Source organism: Austrofundulus limnaeus, unplaced genomic scaffold (assembly GCF_001266775.1).
Source record: "Austrofundulus limnaeus strain Quisiro unplaced genomic scaffold, Austrofundulus_limnaeus-1.0 Scaffold20, whole genome shotgun sequence".
In the NCBI taxonomy this organism is placed as follows: Eukaryota; Metazoa; Chordata; class Actinopteri; order Cyprinodontiformes; family Rivulidae; genus Austrofundulus; species Austrofundulus limnaeus.
In genome coordinates, this window is record NW_013952422.1 from 894,116 (window position 1) to 906,463 (window position 12,348).

Genomic DNA, 12,348 nt, shown 5'->3' on the forward strand with positions numbered 1-12,348 from the left:
ACCCGGAGAGAACCCACGCATGCACAGAGAGAACACACAAACTCTACCCAGAAAGGTCCCCAGACCGGGATTTGAACTGGTGACCTTCTTGCTGAGAGGCATCAGCTCTACCAACTGAGCCACCGTGCCGCCCAGTTAAAAATTCCTTCGTAATTCAAAATATATATTTTTTTTATTGATTTAAATGCTTCCCCCCCACCAAAAAATGTACTCTGACATGGCATTCTAGCTTGAATATATCTCATTTTTTACGCCTGTGTGTGTATATGTGCTCATGCCTGTGTTTGAATGTGGGAGTAATTAAATACAAGTGTTACATCTTATATAATCAAAGGCAGTCAGAACACTTTAATATCAATCAATAAAGCTTGTGGACTGTAAAACTGTGTGGCTCAATATTAATCACCATACGGGGTTAAAGAGCCGTGGAGCTGGTCAGAGAGGAGACCCTCACTCAATATTATTGAGCTTAAATGGGAGTCTTTCTTTTTATGTAAAACTTCCTTTTAGTGTGGTACAAATAACATCTCAGCTCTATTATTAAAGTCAATAAATGTATGGTAATGAGAAGAAACACTTGACAGGGATTAATGAAGATGAATATGTTAATGTGATGAAAAGTACCTGTTTTAACCCATGTGAACACACTTCCTGTCTGCTTCTCATCAGAGTTATTGAGGTTTGTGAAACAATAATTTGCTACAAAGCAGAGCTGCAAAGTATCACATTATTCATCGTATTTCTCTACAAAGACACTGCTGCTTCTCACTGACACACAACTGAGTGATGCCTCTTCATTTTTTGAGGGAGATAGAGGTTCTAAAAATATAAATATAATTACATTTTGTTGCATGTATAATTAATCCATTTAAGCTTGTTTGTAAATGTTTATATCTGTAATTTTAGCTATTATATAAAAATGAAGATTGCTAAGTAAAGACAGATGTATTGCAGTGCAGGATGAGCTGCAGAGTGCTGTGCTCAGTGAACATTTGTGAATCAAAGCAGCTCTGGGGCTCCTCGCACGTCCTCACGGCTCCACGCACACCACGTGTGACCCCAATATGGACAAACCTTATCTGCAATCTTTTGTAAACATTTGTGTACTTAGGTGCTTATTGTATCTTCTGCAATTAGATTAATGGGACTGAAGAGCGTGTCACATGCTAAGAAATTCTGCTCGTTTTAATTTGTGTGCAACACTAATACACACTAAAACCTTTTTTATTTTTCATTCATAGAAGAGTTTTGATTACAGTTTTCAACTGGGGTCACCTGCTAAAAGTACAAATAATTAAATGCATTTGCATGTGATACATTATGTGTACTAATACACCACTGAGATTCACAGTTCTGTTTGCAGCAGGGTTTACTGGTTGGGATTTTTGAAATGTTAATACAAAACTGAGTTTTAAAGTGTTTTCTTTAAGTTTGCAACAACTGGTTTTGAATGTGACCACTCTAAAACCTTTTATAATCTGCCTGCAAGAGGAAAAATAAAGAAGTAGTTCCCTCAGCCACACTGAGTTCTTTAAAAAAAGTATTACTGTACCTCACAAATGTCTTGTTCTGTGCAGGTGGAAAAGGAGGGCGACGGATGCAAAGCTGCACAGCAGGTGAAAAGTCCAACAGCACAAATCTTAATCCCAGATTTTTAAATTCCTGAAATGTAAAATGGAGCTTCATGTGCCACAAATAAAAAAATAATAATAACAATAAGCTGATGCTGCTGCCAGTGCTAAATGGAGGACAAGAACACAGACTGAAAGGGAGCTCTCTGGCCCATCCCCCTGATAACTCATCATACACGTCTCTCACAATGAGCTGATCCATCCTGAGTGTGTGGCATGTGTGAGGATGCATCTGCGTCTGTGGAGAAGCAGGTAAAACCGTGAACATGAAGAACATCCCACCACCATGATAGGTGGGCGATCATGTAACTGAAGCTGTGTTTCCTGAACCATTGGGGCACATTTTAAAGTGCCTGTGACATCAAATTTTTGTGATAAATATGAATGCACTTTTGGAAAGATAACATGGATAACTGGTGTGAAAAGCAATTTCACAACAGTGAGATGAACAGTTGTTGAGATATTTGCATGTGAAGTAACAGGAAGTGATGTCAAAGGGGAACGTCTGCATGAAAACAGAGCTTTGCTACAACAGCTAGCAACACAGACAGCTGGGAATCTTCTGATGTTTCTTTAGATAATTTCAGTCCTTATAGGGGAGAGAGATGAAGATAAGTCAGAGTTCAACAATGTTGTTTTCATAAACAGAACAGAGAATTTTCTTTCTTAAAGAGTTCCCCTTTGATGTCACTTCCTGTTTCATTTTAGCTGAGCCAAATTCAAAGGAAAATATGCCAGTTATGTGACAAAATGGGTTAAATCATGTGTTTTATGCCAATTTTCCTAAATATGAAGACGTTTGCTTTGACTTTTTGTATTTGAAGGATAGGCACGTCACAGACACATTTTAATGAAACTCTCAGTCTGTGTTGCAGATACTGAACAAACATTCTGTGTGGTAGTAACTGAGAGTCATTTCCATCCGGTGATGTGAGTGCAAACAGAACACAAAAGATCTTTGTTTGAAAACTCTGGCACACAAAGTGATGGGCAAAACGCACTCCTTCGAAGAATTCTGGTTCCGTTTTTAAAAACGTGGGTTGAACAAATGCTATCAATACCTTTCTTTAAAGTAGCACATTATTTGAGCAGCTGTGCACACAGGATGTGCGACACAGCTGTCCTAATATCACAGAGTGCTTTGAGAATTGCAGGCAGAAGTCTTGTAGTGTTTTTTTTTTTTTTTTTACAAACACACCAAACCTTTTTACAAAGTCTCCTACTTGTTCGCTGCTCATCCTTGTGCGAGGAGATTTCTGAGAAAAGCTCTGAGATAAAAGCCGACCGGTGTCTGTCATGTCATGCACAAGCAAGCGGGCAGATGTAGCACCTCCTCTCCTCCTCAAATGTTCCTCTTTTCTGCGTTGAATCTTTAGGGAGAAGGTTCATTGTCGATACCATCTAGCGGGAGGAGGATAAGGCTTTACGATTCTGGGTCACTTCACTTCCAAGGGAAACAGACCCATCACTGGTTTCAACCAGTAAGCCTGCAAAACTAATCCTATCTGGGGGGGGGGATTGTTTTTCTGTTTTGTTTTTGTGCTTTTAGCTTTAACCTCACTGAGTCAAAGGATACAGTTGTGACGACCAGCTGATCCATTAGAAGGGGTTTTTACTATCGTGTGTACAATGCTTGACTGTTGTCTGCATTGAGCTGGGACAAAGACAGCTTTCAGAAATGTTTGCATATCTTGTAGAAGGTTATAACGTTCTCAAAGTGAATCCAGTACAGTTTAGGGGAAACACATCCACTTCAGTTTGAACAAACATGACCTTACTCCAGCTGCTCAGTCTTTGTTAGCGCCTACCAAGAGGTGTGAATTTGAAGGTAATTACGTATGTCGAAAAAAAGTGAGAGAGCAAACTTAGTGTTTAAACACAAATGAAACAGGTTGCAATACTACAAGCACTTAAAACTAAATTTGGGATTTATAAAATAGATTTCCGTGAAATGTGTATGAACAGTTGCTACCTGTTGTAGACAAAATCATATTTCTGCTGGAATAACTGCAAAACTGACAGATCTGTAAATGTTACAAAACATTTCCACAGACCCACTTTAAAAGATTCTAATAATCTCTTTTCCCATTTAAAGAGGCTCAAATGTGGCCTTTCAACAAGTTGATTTCATCTCCAAAAGCCCTAATGGAGGATCTGTGACGTGCTTAAAATATACCACAGAACACCAGAACGCTCAACATGTCAAATCAAATATTCTCATTCCAGCTCCTGTTAGAGAGCGTATTCACACACTTTACTCCACCCTCTGGGTTTTTGGAGATGTAGGTTTTGCAACCATCGCTTGGTGAATCTATCAACTAATGGCACAGAGGATCAACCCCTCATTTATTTTAAAGAGCTTCTGCAGACATGTCTGTGTGGATTACTACAGATTTGGTCCTAGCTTGTATCGATGGAGAGCGAAAATATTATTAGTCTCTTCTAATGATCAGCAGTCGAGACAGCTTTATTAAAAAACGTTTAAGAACAAAAGCTACTGCTGTCACAGTGGCTTTTATACTGCAGCTCATTAGAAACCACCTTGTGTTTATGTTTGTTTTTAATATGCAAGTCGTTCATACTGTACAAACTGACAGCATCCATAACTAGAACTGGAAGCACTTGAATAACGTGTGTTAAACTCTGGTCACTTTAATTCAACGCATCTGCTAAAGACTCGTACCTCATCAAACTCAGACAAGGTGTGAGGCAGAGCTGGGAGAGGTGATGACAGCACATCAGACTGTAAAGCTTCCTGCACCTCACACATCTACAAGTCAGCCTTTGGCTGGTTTATGAGCCGGCACAGCTAACTGCTTCCTGTTTTGCATTTGTCCCTCCTGTGATGTTGTTTAATGCAGTATCTTTCCACTTTGGTTCATAAAATGTACAGCAGCAGGAGTCACTACTCAAAAATAACAAAGTGGACCATCCATCTCTCACCAGTCACCTTGTCCCCACACATTCTGTACCTGGAGACAAAGTGGTTATTTTTCAGGGCCATGGGAGAGTTTGTCCAACATTTATAGTGTATCTGGTAAACAAGGTTCAGGTATTTCAATATTTACCCCACCAAAGTTATCGCTACACAATAGAAAAATATGATCAAATATGTTGCTTCATTCAGCTCTTAATGTGGGAATAAAAATGTGTGTTGCAGGAGAAAGTGGACAATAAAAAGTGATGGCAAGAGCGGAGTAAAAACACTGGAAAATGAAGGAACAAAACTAAAAATAGCAGGATGTCAATAAGTATGGAGTGCCAAGTGTCAAACAAAGCATAATGTCAAATTTATATTTAAAAATGGCCTCTAAAGTTCAACAAATGTGCTAAGAAGCAGGGTACTCTGAAACAAATCAATACATTTTCTTTTAATTAATTGCTGCTTATTAGAAAATAAATTTAAACAAAGTGCACAGAAATATCTCTAGCATTTTCATTGTTCATTTTAGTGAGAACAGAATAATTAATTAATTCACATTTTTGTTTGTGTAAGTTAGTACTAATAATAACATTTTACAAAAATAAAGAGAAGCACTACTGTGTCATGAAACACCGTGGTCCTGTGATGCTTACTTGTAACCACTAGAGGGAGACATTTGACTTTTTTGAGTTTTCTTTGCAAAAAAGGACAGAATAATAAAGTTCCGTGGTATTCACAGCTAAATAAATAAATAAATAAATAAATAAATAAATAAATAAATAAATAAATAAATAAAGTACTTTTGGTTAACTATCATTGCAAAAGATAAAGATTTAATCAGAGCAATGAACACAGACACAAACTGTGATGAGGTTGATAGAGAAAAAATATGACAATAAGACAGACAGGTAGATGAAGTATTAATATTTTTGTTTTTTATGTGCATGATGTTTCCAGTACAATTTTTAGTGATAAAATATTCTTTCAAATGTATAACTCATAGTAGTGTAACACGTGTCAAATTTAAACCGAACATAAGTGAAACATACATCTGATCTGAGCTGTTTTGTCTTTACTGGAATAAAAAAATAAAGACAGATGTCATCTGTCTCCCATTTGCCTGCAGCTTTTTTTTTTTAATTCAAAGCATAGATTTTCTCTGAACTTGGAAGTGGCACACTTGGAGGAGCATAATTGTGTATGATCCCTGGTTATAGATCAAAAGATATTCATAGCATTGCAATGGGATGGATGATGCTCTCATGTTGCATATGGAGTTTTAAATATTTGAGTTACAAGTTCAGTAAGTATGTCTCATTGGCTGAAGCCAGCATGCATTCCGATAACATTAGGCACACACTCTTTAGGTGACCTTCGTAACGGCCTGAACGGCTGGGCACAGAGGTTCATTTTAGGAGATAAAGACACGTTTCTGTCTGTAGCTGAAGTTTTATCCAGCTCAACATTTTATCATTGTCTGCATTCCTGTTTTGATTAGAGACAATCAAGCCTGTCAGTTGAGTATGTCAGGTTAAGAAGATGATGTTCGTGGGATTTTACTCCCACCTAGTGGGTCCTGAGAAACACAACTTCCTGCTTGTGCAGTATGGGAGTGAAGCAGCACTTGCAGGTGGTCTGAGGTGGGCCTCTGCAGTTGTGAATACTGTTCTGACACACGTGTGATCACTCCAGTGCCTATAACCTCTCGCCCCTGAAAGCTTAGCTTTACTACCTGCCGTTAAACTGTTCTTGATCTCACAGCACCTCCAACAGAGTCACTTCTCCCCTGTCTCCTCCTCTGTGTATTCACGTAGAAACACCTGCAGGTATACGTGTGGAAAATGGCTCCACTACAAAAGTATTTACATGGAAAATTTTGAAGCTGTGTTACAAACTTGAGCCCCAAGTGCTTCATGTTTGCAAGACTATAATATTTTTGTTTGTTCCAGAGTTGAAGTTACAAATATCTCAGAGCACAACCTGATTCAAAACTGAAACATGTGCTGGTCCTTTGTAGATTTCATCTGTTGCAGTTTCTGTTAGTTTTATTTATCTTGTGGTGTGTTATGATCAGCTGTCTCGCGTTTTACCTTTTTTGTTGTTTGATCTGTTTAAATCTGAGGATGAGAATTTTCAACAGTACAAGTGAGGGCCTGTCTTAGACCTGTGTAGAGAGGAATGAAAATGGTGAAACCGGCATTAGCCTTTGCTTATTTTGGGCTTTGGAATCATCCCGGGTGTGTTATGACTGAGCTCTGAACAGCATGTCTACACTTTTTTTTCCTCATGTAAAATTCTCATTTTAACTGTAACAGATGGTAACATGTCATACAAATACATATATATATATTTTTTCATTTTTAAGTTAGGATTTCTGCAACTGTGTTATTGCAAATGTAGGAGTTACTGATGCTTCATGAACATATTTTGCCCGAGTATAGATAATTGTGTCATCTGCATACATTGGTAGGTCAATAATCAATGGCAGCATGACAACTCAGTGGTTAGCACTGATGCCGGTCATGGGTTTGATTCCCGGTTTGGACCAGAGTTATTATAGTTAAATAAAACTAACTAAATAACGAAAACTGAAATTGAAAAAAAACATTTTAGTTAACTAAAATAAATAAAAACTGTAATAAATTGAAAAGACAATAACTAACTGAAACTGTATAATCTTTTTTGCAAAACTAACTAAAACTAACTGAAATTACAGATAGAATATCCTGAGTTTTAGTGTTCGTCAATTTATTTTGAGCCATGTGGATCTTTTTTTTAATAGAGTTGTTTCACATTAGCTGTGGGCAGTAACACTTGTTTACAGTCTGCTGCTGCTCAGCATCATCTGCTAAATGATGACAACAATAGTTGGGAGAAAGCAACAACATCCACTTTGGGATTTCTTTGAATATGACTGTGAGAAAAATAAAAGCAAGTGTGTTGTAGTAAAAGCAGGTGATAAAATGGAAGGAAAAAACTGCATGAATCAAGCTCACACAAGATGGCTAACTATGACTATCTTGGCACGCTAGCATCTCTTAGTAGCTCCTGTGAAAAACAGTACGGGTAGCAACGGGTTGGAGACAACTATTGTCATTGTCTTTAAATAATCGCCCAAGTTTTTAGTGGGCAAAATTGAGTTACACAATTATTTCAGGAAGGTGTCGCCATAATGGACTGCTTTAACTAGTGACCAAAAAGCTGTTGGTTAGTTAACTCGCATACATCACAAACTTGAGGATGCATTGGCAAATATGATTGTTCAAACTATAAAAATCTAATACTAGAACTAATAAAAACTAAACTAAACTAAAGCTAAACATTAAAAATGTAATTACAAATAAAAACTAGCAAATCCACTGTAACTGAATTAATAGAAAAAAGTGAAAACGAAATAAAAATAAACTATAATGAAAAATCCAAAACTATTATAACCTTGGTTTGGACGTGGGGTCTTTCTGTGTGGAGTCTGCATGTTCTCATATTTGTGTGGGCCGCAGGCCTCCTTTGCAAAAGAGATCTGTGATCTCAATGGGATTTACCTGGTTAAATAGATAAAGGAAAAAACATCTAAAATGTAAACAAAACTAGACTAAGAACAGAGCCTTGTGGGACTCCTTCAGAACAGTCAAGGTAAAAAAAATCAGGTGATAAACAGCAGGTGCTATTAAAAGTATACCTCAGGTGTAATGTCCACTAAGCTGTCCTACTTAAGGTGATGTTGCGTTAAGGACACTTTATACCATTCACACATCACCTCAGCCTCACCACCATAAGTATATTTCTGACTCAAAACCCAACAAAGCAATACACCTCTTTGATCAGATTCATCCCTCACTTTGGCCGTGCTAAAAAAAATTACAGCAGCAACAATAGACTAAAATGTGTCTCACTCGCACTGCCAAGCCTATTCTCTTTTCCACTATCCATTCTCTTTTATTCTGCTGTCCGCATGCAGCCCCGGAACAATGCGGCACGGGCGGACAGGGTGGAGGCTCATGACACGGCCGGTAACATGATGACACTCCAAAGGCTAGGTGAGTAAAAATCCCCCTCCACAGAGGGACATGTGTCACTGTCCAGCCATGTCTCCAACCTTTCTTGTGGTCTGTCTTCTCCTCTTCCCCCTGCGGCCACAACGATAAAGCTCCCATCTGCTGCGTGTGTGTGTGTGTGTGTGTGTGTGTGTGTGTGTGTGTGTGTGTGTGTGTGTGTGTGTGTGTGTGTGTGTGNCAGTGTGTGTGTGTGTGTGTGTGTTGGCTGGGATCTTCTTTTCTTCTAACTGATCCCTCACAGCAGTTTCTCCTTTTGTCACATCTATGCCGGTCGTGTTTCAGTTTTGACACCTCTCTGTTTTACATGCGACAGGTAGCAAAGTTCTTCTGTTCTTCAGGGAAACATATTGGAAACGTGATCTCTGTCCAAATCTTTGCCCTTTGCACCTGCGATGAAACAGTGTTTTTAAAGCAGAAAGCAGCTCTAAAAGAATGTGTTCTTCTCACTCAGAGCTGGATAATTGACTCTATAACTGACTTATACAAGACTACAACCCCAAATTTTATAGCATTTTTTTTTTGCATTTTACAACCTTTTCCTTTCCCTAAACGTCCTTACTTTTTAAACATTTAACAACCTGCAACGTTGCAGAACTGACTCTAGGACCTTATAGACGAACCTGCCTTCTATTTGTCTTTGTTTCACAACTGTTGAGCGCGAACGAGTATATTGTTTTATGTTTCTGCCTCATTCATTCACAAGGTTGTGTTCTCAGCTGTCTCACTGTGTCAGCAGTGTTGCTCCTACTCTTAAACGTACACATGCCAAAAGCAAGTAACACGAACCGACGCAGCATCCTAACCTACAGCGAGTTACCCGTCACAGGTCAAACAGACAGCTGGAGTGCTTGAAGCTTAAACTCATAAAGTGTCTCTGATTGGCAGCGATGCGTGATACGAAGCCTGATTATCTATTTACAGTCATGATAAAGTTAACACGCTGTCGTGTTGTCTCAGGAACTTCCAACAACACGGATCTCTTGTCTGAACCCTGAGGAGGGGACATTTCAACAAATTGTTACTTTTTAGTGATATTTAACTGGTTTTACAAATGTAATGTTTTAGCACTGGACTTTTTTTTCTCTTGTAAAAGAGAGAAACATGTATGTCACAGTTATTCATCCATCTGATTTCTGAACTTTGACCTATGAACCCAAACCCATGTTTGCATGTTTGCAGCTCCTTTTGCTATCAGCAGAGCTGAACTAATGAGAGGAGAGGAGGCCAACATGATTCACTGACCTTAGAGGTCAACAACCTTTCTCAGCCTTGAAGAAACCAACTAAACCTGACTTTCATCTGTTGGTGATGACGGTAACGTGATTCTTCCATGATTTTTCTTTTTTAAAAATCAACATTTCACACACTGTAGTCATTTTGGATCCATAAGGATGTCTAATTATGTAAAAAAAAAGTGCAAAAATTTGAATTTAATTAATTTGATCTCCAATAATATGCTTTCTCATTTTAAGTACAAATATGCACATTTTGATGAAAGTCATTGTGATTTTCAGTGTTCTAGATGATTCCAGGATCCCTTCGTAAAAACAGTAGCTGTCAATATCTGATTTGACCTTGGAACCAAATTCGCATGTAGAGTTTATTTCCCACCACCTCTATTATCATGTGAACTGATTAGATTAAAGGTATATCCAGCTGTTTTTCTTTTTTTTTTTTTTTAGATCTGTTGTGTTTGTTGTAGCTACAGTGAGACAAAGTTCAAGGCAGCTGCTTCAGTTCACTCACCTTTTTATATTGCCAACAATAACTAAATGTGTTTTTAGGTCTGTGTTTACCAATATGAAGTGTTAGCAGCAGAAAATAAATGACACGCTATAATAAACTGTTTTGTTGTGAATTATAATTCCCAGGCGTGGTATGTTTTACCTCTTCCCATTTTAAAAATTAAGAAAGTATTTAGTCTTATTTTATTATTTTTCTTTGATGTTTTAAAGTTCAGTGCTCCGGTTAAAATCATATTTTTTTATGTGCAAAAATACTGATTAAATTCTGCACTAAATTTAAAAAACACTATTGTTTTAAGGAGGAATTTAACAACCAATTTTACAGCATTTTCATAATATTCAAATCCTAAACCTACTCAGAATAAATCCAAACTAAGCAAATGATGTTTATCCTGGGAAAATACATTTTTTTAAAACCAACATGAGGAAGAGAAGTGCACGATTCATGCTAAATAATATATACTCTGTAAAACAAACAAAAGACAATTTATATACAATAGAAAACATGTCATAAATGAAACGAAAAAAAGCAGAAAAAGTATATAAATTATTATGCATTATGTGTAAAACAGCAAGCTTTAACTAAATGTCAAAGATGGAGAGATGACCTTCAAAGAGCCTGAAAAACTCAAAGGTCGTTAAAATAAAAATAGATGAAAGATTGAATCCATTTAAATTATAAAGAAATTTGAGGTGATTAAAGATCTTTGCACAGAAAAATAAACTATTTCTCTATTGCAACACGATTAAGAGTGTGTATGAAAAATCTTTAAAAAATATCTCAAGTGTGCCGCAGTTTAAACTTTTATTATTATTTTTAGCTGTTTTGGCTTTGATGATGTAACGCATCTGTTTTTGTTTTAATTTGTTTGTTTGTTTTAGGTCTGATTGTGCTTTTGTTGTGTAAAAGTTGATTTTAACGTGTGATTTAGAGCCTTTTCAAGGTGACTGCACTACGTGATTTACATCAAAGAAACCGTGTGGTCGAGTTGCTGTGATCAACTGTCCGCTCTGCTGAGAGAGACATAATATCCTGGTGGGTATTACTGACAGGGAGCATGATACGTGTGTGTTTGTGCCTCAGTGTGTGTGCGTGTGTGTGTGTGTGTTACACTGAGTCTGCACTCACACTGGCTCTTGTGTACAAGTGTGTACAAGTGGTACAGTGTTTATGAAAAAAATACATCAAGAGAAACACACAGCTGTAGAATGCCGTGTCCACTCAGGTCAGAACCTGAAATGGCCCGTGAGACTTTCTGCTTCACTTCAAGCTTCTTTTTGACAAACTTTGTTTCCAGAGCGGGATTGCGCCGGCCTGACCTCTGGCGCTTTTCACACTGAATGTGCGGCAGAAGAACTACAGACTTGGCAAGTTCCAGTTCAGAGCCACCGGATGGCTGCAGTGAAAGGGACCTGCTCTGATCTCAACACATACCAGGCTGGATTAGAACAGGGGAGCAGAACAGAAACTGGATCTGACCCGCTCTGCTGCCACTCTCAGACCCTATACCGCTCCTTCCCGAAGACGTCCTCGACACTTCCTTCTCTGATTATTGTGACCTTGTTACGTTTCAGCCGGGCCCTGCGGGTCCTGTGAAAGCCACGAGCCAGCTTCATGCAGCTTCATGTGGTCGAGCGCTTAAAGCGAGCGGGCAAGACAGCTTGAGGTTTCTAAACAAAACAGCCCAGTTCTGTAAATGGATCCATTAAATAAATGGACAACAAGCGGTGCAGTAGTAACCCTTCCCAGGAGAGCTTTTCATCTTTGTGCACTGCTTGTGATCAGGACTTAGCCCGTCCTGTTTATTTAGTAACGTAGAAGGAGGAGGCCCAGGCGGATTCTCTTTGAATGCTAAAAACCGTAAAGCCAGCATAGAGTCGAACATCGTGCCACTTCGGCGTGGCCAACTCGGTACCCCACGTCTCCCCTCCCTATCATCAAAAATGGGCGCCACCGACAGCTGCCCAAAGTCAGGGTTCAAAGTCAGGTATAG

General features: G+C 38.4%; 1 protein-coding gene across 3 annotated transcripts in view; it reads right to left on the reverse strand.

Moving 5' to 3' along the window:
* Positions 1 to 2,973, reverse strand: part of opn4xa (opsin 4xa) — an 11,320-nt gene extending 8,347 nt beyond the window's left edge. The window contains exons 1-2 of one of the 3 annotated variants that reach the window (XM_014003719.1): positions 2,855 to 2,973; positions 1,553 to 1,662 (exon numbers count right to left, since the gene is read on the reverse strand). The gene's annotated coding sequence lies outside the window, so the exon portion shown is untranslated. Of the gene's footprint in view, positions 1 to 1,552; positions 1,817 to 2,854 lie in introns of those variants that run through there. The other 2 variants (XM_014003718.1, XM_014003721.1) reach the window with 2 other exon arrangements.
* Positions 2,974 to 12,348: the final 9,375 nt, after the last annotated feature.